Here is an 11,894-nt window from a genome sequence, read left to right as displayed (position 1 = left end):
TTAGTTGGCCTGGTGCAGGAGCAGATAGGGTCAAAGTAGTGGAATGGGGTAGTGGGTTTTAATGAGTGTAGGGTTAGTTGGCCTGGTGCAGGAGCAGATAGGGTCAAAGTAGTGGAATGGGGTAGTGGGTTTTAATGAGTGTAGGGTTAGTTGGCATGGTGCAGGAGCAGATAGGGTCAAAGTAGTGGAATGGGGTAGTGGGTTTTAATGAGTGTAGGGTTAGTTGGCCTGGTGCAGGAGCAGATAGGGTCAAAGTAGTGGAATGGGGTAGTGGGTTTTAATGAGTGTAGGGTTAGTTGGCCTGGTGCAGGAGCAGATAGGGTCAAAGTAGTGGAATGGGGTAGTGGGTTTTAATGAGTGTAGGGTTAGTTGGCATGGTGCAGGAGCAGATAGGGTCAAAGTAGTGGAATGGGGTAGTGGGTTTTAATGAGTGTAGGGTTAGTTGGCCTGGTGCAGGAGCAGATAGGGTCAAAGTAGTGGAATGGGGTAGTGGGTTTTAATGAGTGTAGGGTTAGTTGGCCTGGTGCAGGAGCAGATAGGGTCAAAGTAGTGGAATGGGGTAGTGGGTTTTAATGAGTGTAGGGTTAGTTGGCCTGGTGCAGGAGCAGATAGGGTCAAAGTAGTGGAATGGGGTAGTGGGTTTTAATGAGTGTAGGGTTAGTTGGCCTGGTGCAGGAGCAGATAGGGTCAAAGTAGTGGAATGGGGGTAGTGGGTTTTAATGAGTGTAGGGTTAGTTGGCCTGGTGCAGGAGCAGATAGGGTCAAAGTAGTGGAATGGGGTAGTGGGTTTTAACCTGTTAGGGCTAGGGGGCAGCATTGACACGGCTGGATAAAAAACATACCCGATTTAATCTGGTTACCACTCCTACTCAGTAACTAGAATATGCATATACTTATTACATATGGATAGAAAACACCCTAAATTTTCTAAAACTGTTTGAATGGTGTCTGTGAGTATAACAGAACTCAAATGGCAGGTCAAAACCTGAGAGATTCCTTTACAGGAAGTGGCCTGTCTGACCATTTCTGGAACTTCTTTGCCATCTCTATCATTTACTAAGGATCTCTGCTCTAACGTGACACTTCCCACGTCTTCCATAGGCTCTCATAGCCCGGGAAAAAAGAGAATGTCGTCATTCCAGCCCCAGGCTGAAACACATTATCGCCTTTCTCAAGTGGCCCATCAAGAGACACTAGCTTATGCGCGTGACCCCGACCGCCCCCGCCTTTGGGATTTTTTCCTCTGTTTGCCGAAAAGGAGATTCCCTGTCGGAATTTTATCGCTTTTCTACGAGAAAAATGACGTAAAAATTGATTTTAAACAGCGGTTGACATGCTTCGACGTACGGCAATGGAATACTTTGAATTTTATTGTCAGGAATTGCGCCAAGCGCGCGACACTTCTTTACTATTTCGGATAGTGTCTGGAACGCACGAACAAAACGCCGCTATTCGGATATAACGATGGATTATTTTGGACCAAACCAACATTTGTTATTGAAGTAGACGTCCTGGGTGTGCATTCTGACGAAGACAACAAAAGGTAATGACATTTTTATAATAGTAAATATGATTATGGTGAGTGCTAAACTTGCCGGGTGTCTAAATAGCGAGCCCGTGATGCCTGGGCTATGTACTTAGAATATTGCAAAATGTGCTTTCACCAAAAAGCTATTTTAAAATCGGACATATCGAGTGCATAGAGGAGGTCTGTATCTATAATTCTTAAAATAATTGTTATGCTTTTTGTGAACGTTTATCGTGAGTAATTTAGTAAAATGTTAGCGAATTCCCCGTAAGTTTGCGGGGGGTATGCTAGTTCTGAACGTCACATGCTAATGTAAAAAGCTGGTTTTTGATATAAATATGAACTTGATTGAACAAAACATGCATGTATTGTATAACATAATGTCCTAGGGTTGTCATCTGATGAAGATCATCAAAGGTGAGTGCTGCATTTAGCTGTCTTCTGGGTTTTGGTGACATTATATGCTGGCTTGAAAAATGGGTGTCTGATTATTTCTGGCTTGGTACTCTGCTGACATAATCTAATGTTTTGCTTTCGTTGTAAAGCCTTTTTGAAATCGGACAGTGTGGTTAGATTAACGAGAGTCTTATCTTTAAATGGCTGTAAAATAGTCATATGTTTGAGAAATTGAAGTAATAGGATTTTGAAGATTTTGAAAATCGCGCCACAGGCTGGCAGTGGATGTTACGTAGGTGGGACGAATTCGTCCCGCCGGTCCCATAGAGGTTAATGAGTGTAGGGTTAGTTGGCCTGGTGCAGGAGCAGATAGGGTCAAAGTAGTGGAATGGGGTAGTGGGTTTTAATGAGTGTAGGGTTAGTTGGCATGGTGTTGTCATTAGCTTATTGGGTTGAAAGGCTGTGAGGTTGAGCATCCCACTGCTACTGTTCTAGATGACTGTTGGGAATATACTAGTAGACAAGGCAGTGGTTTTGGTTGGACAGTTGGAAAGCTTGCTGATGAGAGTAGTTTCAGGGAGTTGGAGGTTGGCCCTTTCTGTGGTGATAGGGGATGTTCCTCCATGGTTACTCCCAGATCCTGTTGTTGATCTAACCTTGGAAGAGAAAAGGAAAGATTGGGTCAGAAGTCAGTGATAAAGGGAAACTGGTTGACAATTACATTGGTAGAAGTTGTTATGCTTTTTTTTTACCTCTTTTCACAGATGGATCCAAGGGCCCAGATAGTGGGCCCACAGGAGCAGGTGTTTACCTTCCTGAATGTGATGTGCAGATATGTAGAAGACTAACAGATGAACTGTCAGTGTACTCAGTTGAACTGTTGGTGATAATAGTTGTCCTCCAGTGGGTGGAGGACGTACAGCCTGTTAGAGTTATAGTATCCTCAGATTCTCTGTCTGTATTGAATAGTTTATCATCTGGTAAATCTATTAGGAGTGACCTACTATTGGAGGTATTAATGTTATTATGGAGAATTGAGAGAATGGGTCTAGTAGTGAGATTCTGCTGGGTCCCAGCACATTCGGGTGTGGAATGGAATGAAATTGTAGACTAGTTAGCTAAAATAACTTTAAAACAAGATATAATATATATTAATGTTCCACTGGGTAGAGGTGAGGACAAATGTGAGATCAGAGCCATTTTGATAGATGTGTGGCAGAAGAGATGGGACTCTGAGCACAAGGGACGGCATTTATATGCCCTCCAAAGAAAGGTCGGTGGACCAAGGTTCAAAGGTCAGATTAGGAAGGAAGAGGTGGTGTTTCCTCGATTGTGTTTAGGACATTGTACATTGAACTGGTCCTTCCATCTGGTTGGCAGCATGTGAATGGTTTGTGTCTGGAGGGTATTGTCAATGAAACGGTGCAGCATGTGTTGTTATATTGTTGTAAGGATGTTGAAGAGAGGGAAAGATTGAAGTGTAGGGTCATTGAGGTTGGACGGGGTTGGATGGGGGTTTGGAAGGGATTTGGGGGATGGGGGAGGGTCTATTAGAAGTTAGTAGGGATCTTTTTTATTTTCTCAGAAGTACTGAGTTAGGTAGGAGGATTTAGAAATGGTGTAAACCGTGATTGAACACTCCAGCACAGTAGGAGGCGCCACGCTCCTTTAACGTTGGTTTGAGGACCGCCATTATACCATAGAAGAAGAAGAAGTTGGTAACGTGAGGTTTTGTCGTTCGTGAAGAGTGCAGCTATTCTTTTGCCTATTTTCCAAATGTATTTTGTCATGGTGGGAGGGTTTGTTTATCGGTTTCCTCTGTTTATCGGTTAGAGTTGAGGAGGGAGTAGGGTAGTTTGATGTCCTCAACCGAGTGGAGAAGAAACGCTGTCTCTTCAGGTGCGTTGTGGAGAATGGTGTGGAGGAATTATTGATCCTGGTCGGTGAACAGGTGGGAGAGGAACATATACACTCTGTATCCAGAATGAACAAGGCGGTGGTTGTGGTAATGTAAAAGGTGAGTCTTGTTACCCGGCTAGTTACCAGTATGATTTATGTGAGGGGTTGTGTTGGTGCTGATTTCGACAAGAGTAGTGGTGTCTAATCTGCCTCCGTTTATTACCACCGAACAGATCCGTAAAGAGTTGGTTCGTTTTGCTAAATGTGGAAGTGTTTTTCTGAACGAAATTCAAGGTTAAACAGGGGAGGGGTGGTACACAGGGTTTGTTAGCACACAGGAGCCCAGTGATATAATATTATATATATATAATATTACTATATGTCCCAGCTGTTTGCTGTGGTTTTGAAGTAATTCTCTTCCAGCCCGAGTTAACCTTTTAGGTTTACCTCAGGTAACTTATTATTAACTATCCTTGTAGGTTTACCTCAGGTAACTGATTATTAACTAACCTTATTTTATTTGTTTCTAAATGGCTGCTGGGTAATATGATAATCGTTGAAATCTGTTGGTTCGTAGACATCAAATAGAGAGAATGCTGCGCAGGTTCACTGAGTTGTAAACCTAATGGATAGGTGGAGATCATTGATTTGTAGCTCTGACTCAGTTGCTACCTCAGATTATGAGCCTATCAAGTGTGGTGAATGAGGTATGTAGTTCCCACAGAAGACCACAGGGAGGAGCAAGAGAGATATAAACCCATACAGTTTCTTTTTAAATACCCTGAACCTAACAATCAATCTAATGTATTTATGAAGACCTTTTTACATCAGCAGATGTCACAAAGTGCTGTACAGAAACTCTAACCCTACGTATAACCTGTTTTATCCTGAACCCTAATTCTAGGGTAGGGTAGCCTAGAACCCCTTTAGAAACTATTATAGTAATAATATTATGTTAGTAAATACCATTATAGTACTAAATAGGTTCTATTGTTATTTTTTAAATAAAACCTATGTATAGTACTTAGCATTTAACTGTTTTTTTGTTATTTTATTATATTTATTATTTAAAGGAGTCTGTCTAAATAATGAAAAGTTAAGTTATTGCCAGACTTTTTAATGAGACCTTTATTTAACCAGGCAGGTCAGTTAAGAACAAATTCTATTTACAATGACGGCCTTCTGGGGACCAGTGGGTTAACTGCCTTGTTCAGCGGCAGAACAACAGAGTTTTACCTTGTCAACTCTGAGGTCGTCTCTGAGAGACTCAATACAACAGGGGTCTCTGATTTCTATGCTGCAGTACTGAGGGCCTGGCAGCTGCTGAGACCCACACGAGAGGAGGGGGTGGTGGTGGTGCCTGGGCCGTGGGTCTGGGAGGAACCACTGATCACTGGGTTTGGTGGACCTGGAGAGCAGGGTGGCAGCGTTCTGACTCAAAGCAGCACAGAGGCTACTGTACCGTACGGAGGTGGGCTTAGCGGGAGGGAAGGGGCATCAGAGGCAGGGGGTTGTGGGGGCTGAGAGCATGGCAGGGTATAGGTGGAGGGTGCTTTATAAGCTCCCAGTGCTGGAAAGGTCAGGGGTTATCCAGTGGAGGGTATTACATGGAGCCCTGGACACCAATAGCTGATTGGCTCGGGTTGACCTGGGAGTTGAGGAGGGGTTGTCCGTTTTCTACAATGACAGACTGTTCATCATGTTTTCTCTGTGTTGCCGGGGTAATGCCATTACTGTTTATTTAATTTCACCTTTATTTAACCAGGTGGGCCAGTTGAGAACAAGTCCTTTATTTAACCAGGTGGGCAAGTTGAGAACAAGTCCTTTATTTAACCAGGTGGGCCAGTTGAGAACAAGTCCTTTATTTAACCAGGTGGGCCAGTTGAGAACAAGTCCTTTATTTAACCAGGTAGGCCAGTTGAGAACAAGTCCTTTATTTAACCAGGTAGGCTAGTTGAGAACAAGTCCTTTATTTAACCAGGTGGGCTAGTAGAGAACAAGTTCTCATTTACAACTGCGACCTGGCCAAGATAAAGCAAAGCAGTGTGACACAAACAACAACACAGAGTTACACATGGAATAAACAAACGTACAGTCAATAACACAATAGAAAAGTCTATATACAGTTGTGCAAATGAGGTAAGATAAAGGAGGTAAGTTAATAAATAGGCTGTGGTGGCGAAATAATTACAATTTAGCAATTAAACACTGGAGTGATAGATGTGCAGAAGATTTGCAAGTAGAGATACTATTAACTAACTGCTATCTCTCTGTCCCTCTCTCTCTTTCTCTCTCTCTCTCTGTCTCTCCCTCTCTCTGTCCCTCTCTCTCTCTCTCTGTCCTCTCTCTCTCTCTCTTCTCTCTGTCCCTCTCTCTCTGTCTCTCCCTCTCTCTCTGTCTCTCCCTCTCTCTGTCCCTCTCTCTCTCTCTCTGTCCCTCTCTCTCTCTCTGTCCCTCTCTCTCTGTCCCTCTCTCTCTGTCCCTCTCTCTCTGTCCCTCTCTTCTCTCTGTCTCTCTCTCTCTCTCTCTCTCTCTCTCTCTCTCTCTCTCTCTGTCTCTCTCTCTGTCTCTGTCTCTCTCTCTCTCTCTCTCTCTCTCTCTCTCTCTCTCTCTCTCTCTCTCTCTCTCTCTCTCTCTCTCTCTCTCTCTCTCTCTCTCTCTCTCTCTCTCTCTCTCTCTGTCCCTCTCTCTCTCTCTGTCCCTCTCTCTCTCTCTCTCTCTCTCTCTCTCTCTCTCTCTCTCTCTCTCTGTCCCTCTCTCTCTCTCTGTCCCTCTCTCTCTCTGTCCCTCTCTCTCTCTCTCTCTCTGTCCCTCTCTCTCTCTCTCTCTGTCCCTCTCTCTCTCTCTGTCTCTGTCTCTGTCTCTCTCTCTGTCTCTGTCTCTCTCTCTGTCCCTCTCTCTCTCTCTCTGTCTCTCTCTCTCTCTCTCTCTCTCTCTCTCTCTCTCTCTCTCAACAGCGCTCTGCACAGGCAGCAGTGGAGGACAGTGATCAGATCTTTACTGAGCTGATCCGCTCCATTGAGAGAAGGAGCTCTGAGGTGAAGGAGCTGATCAGAGCCCAAGAGAAGGATCAAGTGAGTGAAGCTGAAGGAGTCCTGGAGCAACTGAAGCAGGAGATAGCTGAGCTGAGGAAGAGAAGCACTGAGCTGGAGCAGCTCTCACACACAGAGGATCACATCCATTTCCTCCAGGTAACTAAACTGTCTTGTTACATGTGATATGAAATGAACTTCATGTGAAACTATTCATCTTATGTTGTCCTGTCTGTTCCCCTCTCTCTCTCTCTCTCTCTCTCTCTGTCCCTCTCTCTCTCTCTCTCTCTCTGTCCCTCTCTCTCTCTCTCTCTCTCTCTCGCTCTCTCTCTGTCCCTCTCTCTCTCTCTGTCCCTCTCTCTCTCTCTCTCTCTCTCTGTCCCTCTCTCTCTCTCTCTCTCTCTCTCTCTGTCCCCCTCTCTCTCTCTCTCTGTCCCTCTGTCTCTCTGTTCCTCTGTCTCTCTCTCTCTCTCTCTCTCTCTCTCTGTCCCCCTCTCTGTCCCTCCTCTCTGTCCCTCCTCTCTCTCTCTCTGTCCCTCCTCTCTCTCTCTCTCTGTCCCTCCTCTCTCTCTCTGTCCCTCTCTCTCTTTCCCTCTGTCTCTCTGTGTCTTTCTGTGTCCCTCTCTCTGTGTCCCCCTGTCCCTCTCTCTGTGTCCCTCTCTCTGTCTGGCCCTCTGTGTCCCTCTGTGCCTCTCTGTCCCTCTGTGTCCCTCTCTCTGTCTCTCTCGGTGTCTCTCTCTGTTCCTCTGTCCCTCTGTCCCTCTCTCTCTCTCTCTCTCCCTCTCTCTCTGTCCCCCTCTCTCTCTGTCTCTGTCTCTCTCTCTCTCTCTCTCTCTCTCTCTCTCTGTCTCTCTCTCTGTCCCTCTCTCTCTCTCTCTCTGTCCCTCCTCTCTCTCTCTGTCCCTCTGTTCCTCTGTCTCTCTCTCTCTCTCTCTCTCTCTGTCTGTCTCTGTCTCTCTCTCTGTCTGTCTCTCTCTCTGTCTCTCTCTCTCTCTCTCTCTGTCTCTCTCTCTGTCTCTCTCTCTCTCTCTCTCTCTCTGTCTCTGTCTCTCTCTCTCTCTCTCTCTCGCTCTCTCTCTCTCTCTCTCTCTCTCTCTCTCCAGAGTTATCAGTCTCTCTCCAGTATCAGTGTATCTTCAGACTTACCCAGCATCGTTGTCCGTCCTCTTCAGTACTTTGGAGATGTGAGTAAGACTGTGTCTGAACTGAGAGAGAAACTAGAAGACTTCCTTAAAGGAGAATGGACCAAGATCTCCACTACAGGTGTGTTGAAAACAATCAGAACATCAACTTTAGACCATTGAAAGTTCCCTACTAGTCATATACATGTGGAATATGGTATGATGATAACATTCCCTCTCTCTGTCAATGTGTTTGTGTGTCTGTAGTGAATATAGTGGAGGTTGTTCTGCCTCCAGAGCCCAAGACCAGAGAACAGTTGTTACAATGTGAGTCTCTTTATTGTGAAGTAACTAACAGTCTCTTTTTACTGCCACTCCTAACAATCCCTCTAGAAATATATAGCAATAGTAGATCTAATCAAAGACTGGGTATCTATCTGACTCCTCATATTTCTCTGATTTGATCTCTGCTGTGCTCTAATCAAAGACAGGGTAGATACAGTATCTGACTTAACTTATTGTTCTGACTCCCCTCATTGGTCTCTGCTCTTCTCCCAGATTCCTGTCAGCTCACACTGGACCCAAACACAGCAGACACACACCTCTCTCTGTCTGAAGGGAACAGAAAGGTGACCTATACAGACCAAGTCCAACCATATCCTGACCATCCAGACAGATTCACCAACCAGTACCAGGTTCTGTGTAGAGAGGGTCTGTCTGGACGCTGTTACTGGGAGGTGGAGTGGAGTGGGGAGTTGGTTATTACAGCAGTCTCATATAAAGACATCAGCAGAACAGGGTCAGGTAATATATTTGGATTCAATAACAAGTCCTGGAGTTTACAGTGCTGTAGTGATGGTTATTATTTCAGACACAATAATGTTGAGACTAACGTATCAGGCCCTCAGTCCTCCAGAGTAGGAGTGTACCTGGATCACAAGGCAGGTACTCTGTCCTTCTACAGTGTCTCTGACACAATGACCCTCCTCCACAGAGTCCAGACCACATTCACTCAGCCCCTCTATCCTGGGATTATGCTCTATAGTTATTATGGTACTGCTGAGCTGGTTAAACTGTAGTAGGGGCCACATAGATACTAGTCATGCTGGTGTAGTCTATAGCTGAGCTGGTTAAACTGTAGTAGGGTCCACATAGATACTAGTCACGCTGGTGTAGTCTATAGCTGAGCTGGTTAAACTGTAGTAGGGTCCACATAGATACTAGTCATGCTGGTGTAGTCTATAGCTGAGCTGGTTAAACTGTAGTAGGGTCCACATAGTTACTAGTCATGCTGGTGTAGTCTATAGCTGAGCTGGTTAAACTGTAGTAGGGTCCACATAGATACTAGTCATGCTGGTGTAGTCTATAGCTGAGCTGGTTAAACTGTAGTAGGGTCCACATAGATACTAGTCATGCTGGTGTAGTCTATAGCTGAGCTGGTTAAACTGTAGTAGGGTCCACATAGATACTAGTCATGCTGGTGTAGTCTATATCTGAGCTGGTTAAACTGTAGTAGGGTCCACATAGATACTAGTCATGCTGGTGTAGTCTATAGCTGAGCTGGTTAAACTGTAGTAGGGTCCACATAGATACTAGTCATGCTGGTGTAGTCTATAGCTGAGCTGGTTAAACTGTAGTAGGGTCCACATAGATACTAGTCATGCTGGTGTAGTCTATAGCTGAGCTGGTTAAACTGTAGTAGGGTCCACATAGATACTAGTCATGCTGGTGTAGTCTATAGCTGAGCTGGTTAAACTGTAGTAGGGTCCACATAGATACTAGTCATGCTGGTGTAGTCTATAGCTGAGCTGGTTAAACTGTAGTAGGGTCCATATAGATACTAGTCATGCTGGTGTAGTCTATAGCTGAGCTGGTTAAACTGTAGTAGGGTCCACATAGATACTAGTCATGCTGGTGTAGTCTATAGCTGAGCTGGTTAAACTGTAGTAGGGTCCACATAGATACTAGTCATGCTGGTGTAGTCTATAGCTGAGCTGGTTAAACTGTAGTAGGGTCCACATAGATACTAGTCATGCTGGTGTAGTCTATAGCTGAGCTGGTTAAACTGTAGTAGGGTCCACATAGATACTAGTCATGCTGGTGTAGTCTATAGCTGAGCTGGTTAAACTGTAGTAGGGTCCACATAGATACTAGTCATGCTGGTGGTGATGGTCCCCAGATGTGATGATTTATTCTGCTGTGTTTTATGTACAATCCTTATTTTCTGACTGATTTGAATTTGAAGAGATTTAAGGTTTTCATATTTGATAAAATACAATGTCCATTTCCATGAATCATGATGTCTGGTGGGGATGTAACAACAGGTGGTCTTTTTAATCCACTATCCAGAGTCAGGAACAGATGAAGTTAGGTCTGCTACTGTTCAGTGATTAAATATATATACTTCTGTGAATATATGAACCATTTGCATCCAAAAATAAACTGCTCACATTTTGGAGATAAACTTTGTAAGGACTGTGTGTGTTTTTGTGTAAATAGTTTCTGAAAAAAGTGTGTCCAGCTCAAACGCTGATTGTTGTTGTAAATGAGCGTTCTAAAGGAGCGTTCTAAAGGAGCGTTCTAAAGGAGCGTTCTAAAGGAGCGTTCTAAAGGAGCGTTCTAAAGGAGCGTTCTAAATGAGCGTTCTAAATGAGGGTTCTAAACGAGGGTTCTAAAGTAGCGTTCTAAATGAGCGTTCTAAACAAGGGTTCTAAATGTGTGTTCTAAATTGAGAGGTAGCCTGACTGCCATTAGGTACCGAGATGAGATCCTCAGACCCCTTGTGAGACCATATGCTGGTGCGGTTGGCCCTGGGTTCCTCCTAATGCAAGACAATGCTAGACCTCATGTGGCTGGAGTGTGTCAGCAGTTCCTGCAAGAGGAAGGCATTGATGCTATGGACTGGCCCGCCCGTTCCCCAGACCTGAATCCAATTGAGCACATCTGGGACATCATGTCTCGCTCCATCCACCAACGCCACGTTGCACCACAGACTGTCCAGGAGTTGGTGGATGCTTTAGTCCAGGTCTGGGAGGAGATCCCTCAGGAGACCATCCGCCACCTCATCAGGAGCATGCCCAGGCGTTGTAGGGAGGTCATACAGGCACGTGGAGGCCACACACACTACTGAGCCTCATTTTGACTTGTTTTAAGGACATTACATCAAAGTTGGATCAGCCTGTAGTGTGGTTTTACACTTTAATTTTGAGTGTGACTCCAAATCCAGACCTCCATGGGTTGATAAATTGGATTTCCATTGATTATTTTTGTGTGATTCTGTTGTCAGCACATTCAACTATGTAAAGAAAAAAGTATTTAATAAGATTATTTCTTTCATTCAGATCTAGGATGTGTTGTTTAAGTGTTCCCTTTATTTTTTTGAGCAGTATATATATAAATATAATAATAAGAGTGAAAAGTAGCAGCAGTGTATATGCTGGGTGTGAGTCTGTGGTGGCGTGTGTGTGTGTGTATGTGACATCAGTATGCGTGAGTGTGTTATGTGTGTGTGTTGTGTGTGTGGATCGAGACATGTGTATGTGTATATAGCCAGTGCAGGTAGAGTCAGTACAGATAGTCTGAGAAGCTATTCAGCAGTCTAATTGCTTTCAAGATAGAAGCTATCTTGGAGCCTGTTGGTCTGAGACCCGTTGCTCCGGTAGCACAGAGAACAGTCCATGTGCTTAGGTGGCTGAAGTCTTTGGCAATTTCCTGGGCCTTCCTTAGACACCGCCTGGTATAAACGTCCAGGATGGCATGGAGTTCGGCCCCAGAGAAGTACTAGGCTGTCCGCACCACCCTCTGTAGAGCCTTGTGGTCAAGGGCGGTGCAGTTGCCATACCAGACGGCGAAGCAGCCAGTCAAGATGCTCTCATTGGTGCAGCTTTAGAACTTCTTGAGTATCTGAGGACCAAATCT

The 11,894-nt window shown here is 44.7% G+C and overlaps 1 long non-coding RNA gene across 1 annotated transcript; it reads left to right on the top strand.

Moving 5' to 3' along the window:
• Positions 1–8,241: 8,241 nt before the first annotated feature.
• Positions 8,242–10,444, top strand: LOC145877179 (uncharacterized). Its single transcript, XR_014391601.1, has 2 exons — positions 8,242–8,303; positions 8,535–10,444. It is a non-coding gene; the product is annotated as an uncharacterized LOC145877179 (long non-coding RNA).
• Positions 10,445–11,894: the final 1,450 nt, after the last annotated feature.

Source organism: Salmo salar, unplaced genomic scaffold (genome assembly GCF_965601325.2).
Source record: "Salmo salar unplaced genomic scaffold, fSalSal1 ptg000691l, whole genome shotgun sequence".
Lineage (NCBI taxonomy): Eukaryota > Metazoa > Chordata > Actinopteri > Salmoniformes > Salmonidae > Salmo > Salmo salar.
The sequence above is the reverse complement of the archived record's forward strand: the minus strand, read 5'-3'. Positions and strand labels throughout refer to the sequence as shown.